The sequence below is a fragment of the Pinus tabuliformis genome, chromosome 4_2 (assembly GCF_031772625.1).
Source record: "Pinus tabuliformis cultivar Carrire ecotype Pingquan chromosome 4_2, CPIR1, whole genome shotgun sequence".
Taxonomy (NCBI): domain Eukaryota; kingdom Viridiplantae; phylum Streptophyta; class Pinopsida; order Pinales; family Pinaceae; genus Pinus; species Pinus tabuliformis.
In genome coordinates this window covers 444,898,022-444,915,115 of record NC_142304.1, presented here as the reverse complement: position 1 = coordinate 444,915,115, position 17,094 = coordinate 444,898,022, and positions in this window count along the sequence as shown.

Below are 17,094 nucleotides of genomic sequence, written 5' to 3'. Positions count from 1 at the left end.
GTTGTAGAGAATATACATGTTGACAAATCTTGTTCTCCTTCAAAACTGGAAATATACTACGCTCTCCTTTGTGAATTCAAAGATGTCTTTGCTTGGTCATACAAAGAAATGCCAAGCATTGACTTGAGCATCATTGAACATGAAATCAAGATGTATCCTGATGTCAAACCAGTAAGACAACGGCTTCGACCGGTTCACCCGAAGAAAGTTATTGCCATTAAAGCAGAAGTTGAAAAACTTTTGCATGCTGGTTTCATTTACCCCGTTCCTCTCACTGATTGGGTATCGAATATTGTTCCTATGATGAAAAAGCAAGGAATGATTAGAGTGTGCGTCGATTACAGGGATGTAAATCAGGCTTGTCCAAAGGACAACTACCCTACTCCCTTCATCGACCAGATAATTGATGAATGTGCTGGATGCGAAGTCTTTTCATTTATGGATGGATTTTCCAGATACAATCAAATCAATATCCGCCCACAAGACTAGTCGAAGACTACATTTATATGTCCATGGGGCACGTTCACATACCACAAACTACCTTTTGGTTTGAAGAACACAGGGCCAACATTTCAGAGGGCAATGAATTACGCCTTCCATGACATCAAACACATCATTCAACCGTATCTCGACGATTTACCGACTCATTCGTGAAAGCGGACTGATCATCCGCAACATTTGAGAGCTATATTTCTACGTTGCCGACACTACAAGATACGACTCAATCCACACAAGTGTGTGTTTTGTGTTGGTTCTGGTTGGTTACTTGGTTTCGTAGTTTCTAAGGATGGAATTTGACTCGACCCATGTAAGGTTCAGGCAATCATCAACATGCCTCCACCTTCAAATTTTCTTCAGATTCAGAAACTCCAAGGGAAAGAAAACTTTCTAAGGAGGTTCATTCCAAATTACGCCAAACTTGCTAAAGGTTATACACATATTTTGAAAAAAGAAGTTCCCTTCAACTGGGATCAGGTTGTGCAAGCTTCCTTTGATGCTTTGAAAAGTTCCCTATTAAAAGCATCATTAATGTATGCTCTTGATTATCAAAAATACTTTACCCTGTATCTCGCTGCCACAGATACAACCATCGTAATGGTTTTAGTACAAGAAGATAATGGAATAGAACATCCCATCTATTATTTAAGCCACAACTTAAATGATACAAAAAGCAAGTACTCCTACGTTCAAAAGTTGGCTTTGGCAGCTGTCCAAGGAGTACAAAGATTTCGACACTATATACTCTTTAGAAAAACTACCATCTTGTCAGATTGCAACCCTATGACCTACATCCTGTTGCGTCAATTGCTAGGGGGCAAGTATTCAAAATGGATAGCCATTTTGCATGATTTTGATCTGGAATTCACCAAATCCAAATCAAAGAAATCTCTAGTTTTTGCAGAGTTACTTTGCGACCTCCCATCATCATCCAACGATTTAACATCTCAAGCATCGATCATGGATGAATCATTGTTTCTGATATCATCAAGTGACCCGTGGTGCGGAGATATACTAACCTATCTCCAAACCCAAACCTTTAGGCCTAACACCTCCCACTCAGAACAGCAACGTACTCGATACCAAGCAAAAGACTACATGATCGTCGGTGATACACTTTACCGACGTGGTGTTGATACAATTCTGCGAAGGTGCCTCACACATGAGGAGGCCTAAAAATTCCTGAATGACTGTCATTCAGGCACATGTGGGGGACATCTATTTGGCTACGCTACAGCACAGAAAATCTTGCGAGCTGGCTACTTCTGGCCTACTATCTTCAAAGATTGCATAATAGCAATAAGAAGTTACCATGTTGTCAAAATTTTTATCGCAAAACTATATTACCACCTGCACCTCTGCATCCAATAGTTGTTGTTGGGCCATTCGCCAAATGGGGCTTAGATTTCATGACATGTAAACCCACCTCGCCTTGGGGGCATGGGTATATTATTGTCGATGTCAACTATTTTACAAAATGGGCCGAGGCGATGCCTACATTAAGCAACAGCGGCGAAATGTCTGCTCTTTTCTTTTTCAATCATGTAGTCTCTAGGTTGGGTGTTCCACAGGCTATAGTCAGAGATCATGGATCGTATTTTCGCAATCACATGGTGGTTGAATTGACTGCCAAATTAGGACTGTCCCATGATAGTTCTACTCCATATTATCCGCAGGCTAACGGACAAGTTGAAGCGATCAACAAAGTCCTCAAGCACATGTTGCAGAGAATGATTGGATCCCACAAACGGGATTGGCATTTAATCATGTACTCAACTCTATGGGCATATAGAACCTCAGTGAGAAATGCGACCGGGTTTACGCCCTTTTAGTTGGTGTACGGCCTGGAAGCTATCTTACCGATTCAATGTGAGATTTCATCTCTAAAGCTCGCAATCGATCTACTCCCTGAAACTTCAGAGGAAGAGGCTCATTTCTTGGAACTAATCCGCTTGGATGAAACTCATTGTGACGTCGCGCTGGCTAACAAAACTCATAATAAACATGTCAAAGCACAATTTGACAAAAATTTCAAGCCTCGTGTCTTCTCCGAAGGTGACCTGGTCTTACTCTACGATCAAGACTCTGATAAATTGGGAGCAGGTAAGTTACAATCATTATGGATGGGACCCTACATTGCTAAATGGGTATTGGCAAAAGGAGCCTACGAGCTGGTAGATTACGATGGAATTCCACTATCACAACCTCGGAACACGTTGTATCTTAAGCAATACTATGCTTGATCAAGTGTAGTTATCTCTTTAAATGCTTTTGTTTCATTTTTGTTTTCGTCAAGAGTTGTCATTTTGTTTAAGTAATCCACTTTGCATTTATTGTAGATGTCGAACTTTTTGGAAACATTAGTTGGGTACGCCAATGGAGCTAGTCGTAGAACACGAAACCTATCTTTTGTAGCCTGGACCATCTTTGATCCAAGCAGCGAGTTAGTGAGTTTCAGGGGGATATGTATTGGTCAATCAACGAACAACATCGCTGAGTACAACACGTTGATATAGATTCTCTTTGATACCATTTCGCATGGCATACGCCGACTTATTGATAGGCTAGATTCGCAACTCGTCATTCTATAGCTTACTGGCGTCTATTCAGTTCGGAACCCAGCTATCTACCGTATGTTCCTAAGAGTCAAGATTTTGGAAAGACAGTTTGATTCCATTCAATATCAACACATTTCCAGAAACTTAAACACTTTAACTGATTCATTAGCGAATTATGTGTTAGACAGACATTTGCAACATTTGTGAAGAAAAGCATTTTACATCAACATCTGCATCTGGATCACATAACTTAACCAAAATAAACTCCGAAAATCAAAAATATATAACTACGTATAGTTTCACATAATGTTTTGTGTACAAGGCAAAATCGGTCATGTGACCAAGTAACTCAAAAATAAATGGAGAAAAGCATCATATACTAATGATGCTAGTGATAACATGTCACCACCTATGCAATCATACACAGGAGCCTAGTCCATTGACTCGGAACGCCAGTGGTATGGTGATGTAGCCTCAGAGGTAACTCTTCGGTCCTCACATCCTAGATACCAAGGGTAAGACACTCGATCTGATCCTGCAATACTACCAGGGCCTCTGCAATGTCCAAATCACGAAGGACAACCCTCCCTACAGCTTCTCCTGCTAGAACACCAGCTGCCGCCCTTGGGCGCGCCGCTGGTCTCACTGGCCCAACATCTGCACAAGTACAGGAGTTCAAATTAGTCTTAATAAATCGCAAAAAACATTATAAAACTGATAAACAAAGATATGGTCAAAATCTTTACCTATCACACCCCACTGCTCGCCAGCTGGCAACACCAAATCCGAGTCACCTCGGAAGTCCATCCTGACATACAGATACTCTGAGAATACCATCTCCTGATGGTCGAACTGCTCAAAGAAGGCATCATAGAAAGTAATCTATGGTTGACCAGCATCTCTATCCATGAGATCAACCCATCTCTGCATCGTGGGTTCCCTCGGTGCTGGCAATCCTAGTGAAATATGTTGTGGCTGCATCAGTGGGATCCTCTCTAAGGCAAAGGCAATCAAAATGGAACCTATCTGAAGTTCTTGGATCTTCCATTCTTTATCTTGGAGAGATGTTCTTTTATCACCAGAAGTACTGCATCACACCAATTGAATACCTTTGGTTCTAGGCATTCTAAATAATCATGCACATAAGATCTGTTCGCCAAATGAAGAGCTACGCTACCAGCCAATCTAGCAAAGGTGAATAAAATGGTCCTCAAAGACCGATCAGTCACATCTCAGATATTGATCTTGTCTCTCTACTAGGTTAAGATCCATCTCTACAAAGTTGACAAATATAATCTCTCACCGAAAGATCCGGACAGTGAAAGAGGGGCACCACGCCTCGATAACCCCGTTAAAAAGTAGATGTCCTCGACTGTCAGTGGGATGGATTTACCTCTAATCCAAAACACCTGGTCGACCGGATCCCATGCATCGCAGAAATACTGCAACAAGCTGATTTGTTGCCTCATGCTAGATATACAGAAGAATTTGAGCAAACTACAGTTTTGCAATGCAGTAACAGTACCCTGATCATGCAAGTCAATCATGTCTTCTTCTTCATGCTCACATTCATGCCACGTAACGACCATCTTGATCCAACAAATATCCAAGTCACAGACAAAAGATGAATTAGGATCCAAATTTGAGCAAAAACAGGCAAAAATTTCATGAGAAATCATTGTGCAAAGTTTCCTTTCTATGCTCATCGCACCCTGCCTTTGGATTAGGTGAGATGCATACTAATTGGCCAATGCACAGCTCAGTATGCATTGCACCTTTCGATATAGGGCAGGTGCGATGATGGGAGAACGTTTTCTTCAAACCCCAGGGGCTCAAAAGAAAGGGAAAACTTGCTCAAAATCAGAAAAGGATGGAATGAAAATGAAGAGCTCAGGGTTAGCTCCTACCTAGTCCTGACGGCGTGGAGAATAGTCCACCGGATCTCCTGAAATCAGCTGATGAAGTTTGAGGTAGAAAACCACTCCAGAGCTCCAAATCCCAAATTTGAAATGAAATGGTAAAAATGAGGGGTAAAACTACTTTTTATGTTACTATTCACGTACTTCAAGTAAAATGTTAGTTTTTAATTCATTTTTCAAGCATATATATGTGTATTTCTAATCAATTTGATGGAGCAATTGAGCAGGTTGAACGACCGAGAAGAGAATCTAAACGGTAAATGGAATATCATTGACCAATATCAAGAGCAATTTTCCCTCAAAGTTCAAGCTTGTTAAAAAATCAACCCGCACTAAGCACATGTTGGCACAATGTTCAAGCTCATTAAAAACTAAACCCACCTCTGGTAAATAGCCTTTTGTGATCGCTTTGCTATCTGCTCTTTTGAACTTTGGTTGTGTTCCTTCTGTCACCTCCATTTCATTCGGCCGACCATATGCTTCCACTTGATTGTTTACCCTTTTGAGGAACATCTACGATGAGTGATTCTGATCACTACCCTCTTCACACTGCCATGTTCTGAGAAGCTCCAAACTTACCTAGAACCAACTGCTACCCAGAAATACCACTCGTTCCTCAAAAAACGAGCCTCTTTTAAACTGTTTTTAGAATCGTTAAATATAAAAATATCGTCGAGCTATTAACCTTCCCAGCGTGTTAAATTAAGGGGAACGCTATCCCTCTCATATATTTTAATCTTTTTGGACTTGAGGGATTATTAAAAAAAAAGATCGAGTGCTTGTCATTGTCGGCTCATTAAAGCTATCGAAGAGTCATCCCTTCTGTATTATTTTACACTTTTTCAGACTTAAGGGATTATGACACAAAAAAGGACTCTTGGAGTCTCCTTTTCATTCGTTTTCAGACTCTCTAAACAAGAAAAGGACCGAGTTATCTTTGTCGTTAAACTCATTAAAACAATAGCGACAAACTTGTCCACCCAAACAAGAACGAGTCTCACTGACGCTAGGCTCGCTAAACACAAAGCGACAGGTTTGCCTGAAGGGAAAATTATAGACCAAGCATATGTTATCCTCCTCAAGCTTGTCAAAAATAAAGAGGTACTGGTCAGCAATGACTGGGGAAAAATGGGAAGAAAACTTGAAGAACTCTATTGGTAGCAAGTCGCTCTTGAACATGACACTTTCACTCCATCACCGTGATTGAGTTGGGTTGGGTTTCCGTTCACTGTCACCATTGGTCTGCCATGCCATCCATGGGGTTAATGCTACTAGTCCATATCAGTGTCGCCAATATGTTCAAGAGAATTCATTCAGAGAATTCACCATCCAGCAAACACCTCATCCACTGCATTACATCCACACTTCATTTTTCATGACCACCATTCCTGAACCTCATATCATCAAATCGTTTTCACCTCCACAAAAATCATTTGCTCCGTTTCACATCGTAGATGTGGGATACATCAAGGCCCTCCTACAACAGGTCACTTCTTGTTGACATCAGCTCATTATCCAAGAAGTTGACTTAGAAACAACCCTTTCAATACTTTGAAGCTTGCATGCCTCAATGGCAAGTTTCTCACTTCCGGCGACTAGTTTACATCAATGGCCTTCGACTGAAAGACTTTGCATGGTGTTCAATATCAACTCATGTATTCACACCACATGAATTGTACTGTAGTACCTTGAGGGTCATCATCATCATTGGTGATTCCTCTCACGTCTATTAACAGCTTACATCATTGGCTAGTAATCAGGCGATGTCTTTTCATGTTCGACTTCAGAACATATTTTCACATTGATCAACTTGTACATTGGGCGAAGATTGGACGAGTTTTGAAGACCCTGGATCTAGTTTCATCCATCTGGGTATATTCAGGAAAATAAAGACATCAATTGTACACAGACGCTACACAGATAGTCATCTAGCCAAGGAAGATGACTCTTCATGCGAAGAATCACAAGTCTACAATAGCAGCCGATTGTCTGTCCTATGTACATGAAAATGAATTTATGAAGCTGAGCATGGGAATGCCTGCCTTAGCTAGATCATGAAAATAATATGGTGATTATGTATTGTATTGTATCTTATACAGGTCACCTTCAAGTTCGAATACCTTGGATCCTCATGAATAAATCATTTCACCCAACATCAGAAGATTTACGACCTCATGCTTTAGGGGGCATCTGTTATAGACATATTTTGGCACTGCAACCCCAAACTCATATGTCCATAAACTAAGGACTCCTCAATTCCCTAAAATTGTTGCTTCATACCCTAAAGGATCATGGTCAACTGATTACATAATTTCCCAGAAGTTCCACCTGAAAAACTACTCAGAACTAGCCAAAACTAGACCATACAGGCTGCTCCATGGACAAGGTGCAATGCATACTAACTGCCTAATTGGCCAGGTGTGATGCATACTCAAATGGTCTTCTGTGGGGTACGATGAGCGAGAATAGACAAATGGCAGAGACAATTTGCAAGGTGGATGATCATGGAATCTTCCAGAAACTTCTCTTGTGACACTTGCCTCTCTAAATTTTCCCACGGATGAGTAAGAGGTCATGAAATATCCAAGTGGAACCAAGAACTATCAGTGGAATGACACTAATCAAAAACCCAGAGCTAACTCACACCCTTGCAAGACATCTATAAATGGATCCCTCATCTGAGAGATCTTGAGGCTGGAATTTTGTATTTTGTAAGGAAGTGTTGTTAGTTTGTTGGTGAGAAGAGACATTGCATTGTTGGGTGATTTTCTTGTTCATGAGGTGAAGAGGGCTTCTACAACTAGGAGGATGATGCTGGATCAGACAGCTGGGTTGTAATCCTCTCTTACATTTCTATTAATAAAGTTCTTTGAGCTTTCCTCCATATGATTTTGTATTTGTGAATCTTATTGTTTATGAATGCAATTGTATGGTCAATGTGTTTCTGATTCTGCATTGTTTTTGATGTTTTAGATAGAGATGCCTTGATAGTTTGCTGTTACTTTGACTCTACAAGTACTCTTTGAAGTGGGACAAGTAGGAGAGAAGTGGCAAATTCTATCAAGGAAAGGAGAAATCAAGCTAGGATCAAAGCGAGAGATCCAGGTTGGTCCTCTATGCTTCTCTTCCATCTATCACACTTAAAGGAACTCTTGAAAAGATTTCATTCTTTGTTTCTAAGATAGCCACCCGTCTTAGTGAGACTAGCAGTTCGAATCAACACTAGTTTTCCCTGAAACACTGTCCCAGGTGCATGCCCTCAAAAATGATATCATCAGCGAGGAGCGGAGTCTGCAAAGAGCTCGTGTTCTCCTCGAGTCCTTGGGCACTTTTGCCTTCCCCTTCCACAGGGGGATATACGCAGGTAGCTTGGTTGGAGGGTGTGCAGCCTTAGTTTCTACTTCCATGCCCTCGTTCTCGTTTTCTTCAATTATAAGGTCTTCAAAGTCTTCTTCCTCCCCGTTGGTTTCAAGGTTAACTGCTTTCCCCTTCTCCTCCATCGTTAATCTAGTGCACAACAGGTTTCGTAGGGACACACGCACCTGAATCATTGGTTGTTTATCTTTCTTTGGCCTCAGCATGCATGGTGATTTAGATATTTCCGCAACAATCCCAGTGCCTTCAGGGGCATCTTCTACAGTCAGAACCTGCGCGACCTCTTTGACGGTCATCTCTGCAATTTCCCTAGCTTCCTCAGATGCTACTATCTTTCTCATCTAGAAATATCTCAAGTGCTCAATCAGGGACTCAATCAACACTTTTCATAGGAAAAATAGATCTTAGTTCGAGATACTCAGGGTGCACAACAGCTCAATTCGAAAATGACCAAGTGTTGTCTGCAGGGCAACCCTTTGTATTTTATAGCGCCTTTTGAATTTGAATTTGACCATTCCCCCCAAATCTGGTTCATTAATGCTCCCTTAGCGGAAAATTTTCCCAAATCTTGCCCATAAAGTGCATCTTAAATACCTGCCACCCGCTACATTTGGTCTCAAGTCAAGCATCACATCGTGAATAGTGACTACAATGGTCACTTTCCAGCCAACACGCGCGGCAGTGCAGCCCCCCTTGCGCAGCCGCAGACCTTGTGACACTTTGCTCATGCGCGCAGTCCTAACATCGCGCAGCTCCCAGGAAGAGTAGTGTATAGTCTCACGCCTCCTTTCAACTACATGGAGCACCAAGACTGTACTTCCCATAGCTAGTCAAGTGGCCACGCCACCTGTATAGGGTTTTAACTGGTTTTAACTGTGTCACACACTTTAGCATCTACAGTGCGCCACCATGGGTGATCCCTTTAGTAATATGCAGTCCAATCCAAGTCATCAAGCTGATCAACTCTTGGCGGTAGTCCCCATATTCGTCAGCGTAATCGTGCCAACCCTATTTTATCACCCTAGTTTTCTTATCGAGAAAATCCTCCTTTATTTCGTCCTCCAGCTTCTTGACTTCCACTTCCACCAGAGCACTTTTCTCCCTTAATCACACCCTTTCCTTCAGAAGTTCTTGGAGCCTAAGATCACCCTATCAGACTTCTTCCTCAGGTCCCAAGCATTCTGCTTCGTTTAGCTACACGATCCCTTCTTCCAAGGCTCTGCGAGCCATCATATCTACTGGTGCTACTATGTGCGAACTAGCCATATTATACTCTATGGGGATTACGGCGTTTGCTACATATTCCAGCCTCGGAGGCATCTGCTCCATCAGTTTCTTGCACGTTTTCCTATAAGCCCACAGAACCGCTGGTAAGCGCAGGTCCTAATCAGTCTGTTGCGCATCATATACCTTGTTCAGTGCTTCGCATACTTCGTTAAAGGCTTCTGCATGGATAACCTTCTGCACGCTCGTTCTTTCCATAATCCATTGTTCCAACTGAAGGATTCGTTCACACAATTGCCTTGCCCGCACCTGCTTATTAATCATGTCCCTTAATGCAACGTCTGTGTGCATCTGCACAGGTTTTTTAAGACATGCTTGTATCCATCTGGACAGGTGCACGCGCGGAGCGTTCCTTCCGGAAATCTTATCAGTTAATCACATCTGAGGATTCCCAAAATGCATGTGCATCATTCATCTGAATTTGTGCCAGTCCTCAAAGCATCCTTGGTGCGTACCCCACCACTTCGCGGGCGTAGCGAGCAATACCCATGTCAAAGCCTCGAAACGTTGTTGTTCCGACACCTCCCTTTCAAATCTATTTAAGGAAGAATCCATCTCACTTAACCCATCATAAGTAGGCAAATCCCTTACTTCCATTGATACGCGATCTTGTCATCATGTTGCAGTTAAGCATGGTTACCTCGTGTAACCAGTTCTGCCATCACTCTAAATCTTTGCCCAAATCCAATGTATAGGAGCTTTCGCGCTCCCATGAGATTCACCCATCCGTGGTGGGATTTACCCAGTCTTGCTCTTGCACGATTATCTTGTAGATGCAATCTAATTCGTCATGACTCTCATAGTCGCGCATTGGCTCCATGTAGCGCAATCCTTCTGCAGGGTCCAAAGGTACTACTACGTGCAGGGACTTTTTCTCAAAAATCATCTTGTGCTTCTTTAGGTTTATCACCCCGTTCATGTAAGTGGCCCAATCGATTCCTAATAGTGCAGGGTAGGGATTGATACCATCAACAATCTCTATGACTTCAAAGTCTACTAGCGCGCTCACTCCTTCAATATCCACTGTGATTCCCTGCAATCTCCCCATAGATATTATCTTCTGTTGGTTTGCCATTTGCAGCTAGATAGGAGGCCATTGTAGTGTAAGCCTCTCCATGCTCCCATGTCTACTTCAACAGAACGTTCGCATCCAATCCTAGGTCCAGAATCACTTGGTCCACCTCATATTCTCCAATCTGTGCGGTCAATCGCATTTCTCTTCCTATCCTCGTCGCGTGCTTTCCAATCTTCCAGACTACGTGCAGTTCCCCTGGCACAGTCCCAGCGCATCGATTAATGAGTTCCTACAATCCTTTAACATCCTTGCTGTCACGCAGTAGCTTCATGCATGTTTCTAGGAATGTCGTGAGCATCGATGGGTCCATTGCTGGCTTTGGTCTGTCTTTGCTTTCTAAAGTGGAGGCATCAACAAAGCTCTTCCTAGCTTCCATGAAGATTTCCTTAGCGTGCTCCAAATCAAATTCTGGTTCTCTCATCAAAGCCTTGCGAACCCAAGTATTATCTTTAGGCTGCTTTCCTTTATCATCCCCTATCGTAATTCCACTTTAGAGCATAATGTTCACGTTAGGGTCTTTCTCACGTGGCTCAGACCTCATCATATATAGGTTCCAAGTCGGGGGAGGTTGGAGTGCTCCCTTGTCGCGCAGCTTAGCTATCAGTGTGGGACAATCCTCTGTCTCGTGGTCAAACAATGTACAATATAAACATGACGGCCACATTAGATTCGTACAATCATGGGTGTAATGCCCTGGCCCTCCACAATTGTAACATATCAGCTGTCCGCAACCTCTTCCAGGTCCTCCTCCACCTTGGCCTCGTCTGCGCCCCTAAAATCCGGTTCGTGCCATCGCTGCATTCTAGCCAAGGGGCCGTGTTTTGTTCTGAACTCTGTAGGTGGGATTCCTATCCATCATCAGCTCATAACTTCTACAAGTGCGCTCATCATTTCCTACTGAACTACAAAAATTACAGAACAACTGCAGCGAATTCTACGTGTACTTTTGCAACAGATGACAGTTGTCTATAACACGATTTCCTCCTATTTGAAAAATTGTTCACCACAAAGCAGGCGTCTCGCTAGGTCCTTCTTGTGCCTCTGGTATTAACGGCATCATATCTCCTCCTGCGAGGTAATTCGTGAACATTGAGCAGTGGTTCTTGTCATGTCCCTAACCCTTACATTTAACACACCATACCTCTTCACGCACCTTTGGGCGAGTTGTCATGTCTTGTTTCAGACTCTGCATCTCAAGGCATAAGTTTTTCAACTAAGCATGGATCTATTGAACTCCCATGTTAGGTTCCTGTATCGGGGTTTCATGCAGCCTCATCACGATCTCCAAGGCCTATGCCTGAGAGGTTAACCTCTGTTGTGACAGCACGTTCCTTAAATGCAGCGTTAGCGATGCTACAAACCATTCATGATGATGTCCATTCGTCAAAGTCATATTGGCTTTGCGAATTGTGCACTTCAGTCTCTGATCCAACTCCCAAGGAGTCTTGCCTAGCAGCATTGTGATATCCTTGAACCCGATGATCGACTTCACCTTTGACTTTGGCCTACTAAATTCTTTGTTCAATAGAATTTGGATATCCACGACACTTGCATTTGGATTGTCATTAGAATACTTGATATACCAGGTTAGCGCGCGATCCTGCTGATCCGGATCTTGGGGGAAGGCCCCCAAGATCTAAAAGATTGAAATGGATCTTGGGGAGAGAGACCCCCAAGATCTGAAAACTTGAATTGTCAGAAGAAAAATAAGGAGAATGCCCAATAAACAAAACCACAAAGAAACTTTTATTTAAAATAGTAATGGAAATAAACCAGCTAGGGCGATGGTAGCTTATCTCTAAGAAGAGATGTGGTCGCTACATGTCTCTGAACTGTAAAGGCTACATTGTGGCGGACAATTTATCCTTTTACAAAATGTGACTTGTTACTTATAGTTTTTTTCAGTTACAGTACCACGGGTCAATTCCATGGGTGAATGAATACCATGGGTGGATTTTACAATACCACGGGCAAATGCCATTTACAATACCATGGGTAAATTCCATGGGTGAATGAATACCATGGGAGGATTTTACAATACCACGGGCAGATGTCATTTACAATACCATGGGTAAATTCCATGGGTTAATGAATAATATGGGTGGATGAGTACCATGGGTTGATGCCATTTTCCATTTGGATCACCTGCAGAGCGTTGACCAGTGTCGTTTTATTTATATTATCATCTGTAACTCCCTGCGCTTCCCATACAGCCCTTATCACGAACCAAAAATGGTCTGGATCTTCATTTCCTTTTCCCTTGAATACGGGCAACTTTATCACGCTTGCCATATCGACTCGTGGTGGTGACGGAGGTGGTATGGGTGAAGATGGGGCTGAAGGCGGTGACACTGGTGGTAGTGTGTGTAGAGTTATAAAAAGGGTCTCTTTCACCTCTAATTACCTAACATTATGTCAATCCGGGAGCGTTTGGTTATTTCAGAGTGACTTAATCTGAGGCTATTTGTCAGAGTAACGCTAGTAGTATAGCGTTCTGCAAAAATACAAGATTAAATGGATGCTTGTCTATGACTAAGTTACTTCAAATGACTAAATCACACACTCCTAAAGCTAGGCAACTTTATCAGTCAAGGGTTTGACAGCAATAGCCCATCCCTTTAGAAACTGATGAAAAGGAAATTAGAGCATGGACCACGGGTTGGGAGCGAGGCAGTAAATTCTTAGGCTCACTACAGCCACAGATCGTCTCTCACACCAAATGCGAGTAAATGAAACAACAGGTAAAAATGGAACGACAAATAAGAAATTGAACAGCAAATCTAGAATGGAACAACAATGCTTAAAATGGAACAGTAATTCTGAAATGGAACAGCAATCAAATAACTAAACCTCGCGAGAAGTAATCAAGCTTTATCCTATCAACTCAAATGCACTCATTGTAATCAAAACTCCAATCTTTCATTCTCCAAGCAAATCACGCAACATGCGCTAATGGAACAGCACTAATTACTAATTATGGAACAGCATTTGGAAATCATACACACACAACACCCTTGAAAAGTAATCTGATTTAACACCAATCATCAACAGGAATTACAACTGTTTCAAAATGGAACAGCATTAATCCTGAATCATAAAGAACACATCTTTCAGATAATTTCCTTAACACAAATGCACGGCATAAGAGCTCCGTAACAAAATAATAACAATGTCCAATTAAGTCTAATAATATTCAATCAACTCTAAAGGTATTGGCGATATAATGCAGAGTCAATATAAAGAACCTTAATGAACGAATCTTAACAGAGCATATGATGTAACTTATAAAGCATATCAGATTACCAACTAATGACGATAAGCAAACCACGCAAAAATCAAATCATAGTGATACAAAAGCAAGTGTCCTCCGGGGCCAGGCCCTTAGCCTCAAGGGTACACCACTTTAAGTTAATCCAGACACAGAGATAAGATAATCATCAAGTTTATATTAATGCATGAAACAGAAAGTACAATGAGCCAAGTTCAACGAGACTCGATGATCAAAGTTCAATCCTTAACAGAAAGTTACATAAATGCATAATCCCCAAAGCTAACAGTGTCGTCCCTTTATATAAGGGTGATGGAGGAGATGTCTAAGCAATAAGATAAAGGGATTCACCAAATTGTTAATCCTTAATCACTTCTTTTCTCCTCCACCGAGCTGATGCCTTCTCCTCCTTTTTCGAACTAGTTTGCTTCAACCTGCTTAGCCTCGTTTTCACTCGGTCCTTCGTCATAAGGACAACAGGTACCCTGTTCTTGTCTTTTTCTTTGGAATAGTAGCTCCTCGTCTTTACCCTTTCCTACACAGGAGAATGACAACTATCAGCGGTTAAGTCTTGCATACTAATTCCACATATTTTGTCATAATTCTTTATTGTTTTCCACATTCATGATGTAAAAGATTCACAAGTCCCACTGAAAAGCCATTGAAATGATCATTAAAAACATACCTTTTTAGTACTCCACACACCCCCTTGCTTACCCTATTTCATGCCCTCATGAAAACGTTGTAGTTGACATGCAAAGCAGTGAGAGAATAGGCTGGAGAAGGAATCTCATGCGGAGGCCTACAGCCATGGTGAGTGACTAGGTAGTCAAATAACTGGCTTGTTTGACCCTCAGGCATCTCATATAGGGCTTGATATCCGGGTGCAGGGTGCCAGATAATTGGACTGCGGAATCTATATCCTAACCAGGATGGCCCTGCCCTCAAAATGCTTTTGCCATAGAGGTTCAAACAGTTGGCAGCTAATTGAAAAATCTCATACTTAAATGGCTCCCTGAGTTGGATGTTTGGATTATAGATTCGGTACCGGAATTTGGCTGCATCAATAGCGAGGTCTTTGATAGAAAGAAAATATTCTAAACTTTGTTGAATGAGTGCCTCGTGCATCAGTCCTAACGTTTCGATGACATCCGGAGTTCTCATGAGGTTTCTATGTGCTTTCCACAACTGTACTGGGTCCCTAGGCTCAGCCCTTAGCCACAAGTCTAGGCCATTTTCCTGCCTCTGGAAAGTGTTATAGGCTTTGATTCATTTAATCTGATTAACCCCGAATGAGATGAATGCTTGCAATTGAAAGTCCCCAACAAAAGGGCCAGGGTTCAGCTCAGTCTCCTGATCTAGCACGAGGTTATGCAAATAAAATTCACATAGCAATCTTTGGACCTTCACCCCATAATGTTTACAATAATCTATAAAGTCATTGACAGTGTTAATTTGTATCGAAGCGCCTGCTTTAATGGCTTTTATTTTTAATTGTAAGTATCGTTCCAGTAAAAACAGAGCATAGCTTTTGGCAGGGGCCCTACATGCTAAAACATCATTGTATAAAGAACACAAGGTATCCATCTGTTTGATAACAGTATCTAGCCTACGGGTTACCTTTACAACTTTCTCTTATTCCTTTCACCACCCTTCAAAGGCCTGGCTTTCAGATTGGTTGACGTTCCTTAGTTGTTGTTGTAGTTCTTCATACTTCTCGCGAGGGACTGTTTGCTCTCTGAGCCTCTCCATTTCTTACGGAGCCTGTTTTAATCCCTTGTGCAAGGTCCTTATCTTTGGATCTCTTTTCCATGCAGCAGTGGAGGCTGGGAGTTTTACCTGAAGTTTCTTATTGCGTTGTTTCGAGTTCAGAACCCTTATCACTCCTGAGGGTGGTGCCTCTGTTTGAATTTCCTTGTTGTCCATTTCTTTTTTAACACAAATACCAGCTTGCTGCTGTTCCTTTTCAAATGGAACAACAGTCTGTCCCTCAGCGTCATTTGGAACAGTAGTTGGACCTTTAGCCTCATTTGGAACAGCAGTTGGATCTTCAGCAGGGTTTTGATCAGGAGGGCGATTTTTGGACCTCCGCCTTTTTATCCTGTGGATTTTTACTGCAGTGGTCATCTTTTTCTTCCCGGCGGTCTTCCTTACCCTCTGCCTTGCTTTCAGGATCCTGATCTGCTGGTGGAGCTGGGCTATTATGCTCAATAACCTCCGTCATTCCTTTCGTAATTCCCTAATTTCCAATGTTTTGTTAGAAGGAACAGCAGGCTTTCTGTTGCATTCTAGGCCGTGACTAGTCCCTGGATCTTTCTCCTGGGGTGCTTCTTCATTTTTTTGTTTTGGTTGTTCTGGGGTAGGAACTCTAACTGGTTCCGTGACTTCTTTTTCTATCCCTACTTCCTCTGGAATTTCCTCTGGTGCCTTGGGAACAGATTGTTCCTGTTCAGTGTCTCCTATCTCCTTTTCATCATGAACAGGCAGATTTCCTTCTTCCGCCTCTTCTGCATGTGGTTTTTCGAATGTATCTTCTTCCTGGGGTTTGTCGCAGAGGTATGATGGAGTGGAAGGTTGGCCATACTTGCCCATATTGGCCAAGATTGCGGCCAATTCATCTTTTCCCATTGGGTCCTGTGGTGGGCTACCTACCTGCTATCCCATTTCCTCCTCCTGCCTGGATTGTCCAGCTTCTGCCTCAGAATGCTCAGCTTCCGTTTCAGGATGCTCAGCTTCCATTTCAAGATGCTCAGCTTCTGTTTCAGGAGGCTCAGCTTCTGTCTCAGGAGGCTCAGCTTCTGTTTCTGAATGCTCAGCTACTTCTTCATTTTCCTCTTCGGATTTCTCAGCCTCCTTGACCTCTCCTTCCTTTTCTCCTTCGACTTGTTCTTCTTCTACTTCTGGCCGTGAGGGTTGCTCGTCCTCAATTACCACTGGCTGGCTGGTGCTTTCCTAGAGTTTTTCCAGCCTCCCTCTTATCCGGGCTAACTAGACTGATTTTCTGTGTTTCTCTGGCTGTTCCGGTGTATCAGTGTCATGCTTACACTTTGCTGATTCCTGGAATGTTTCTGGTCATTCAGATGTGCTCGCAGCATGTTTTTGTTTTCCTAATTCTCT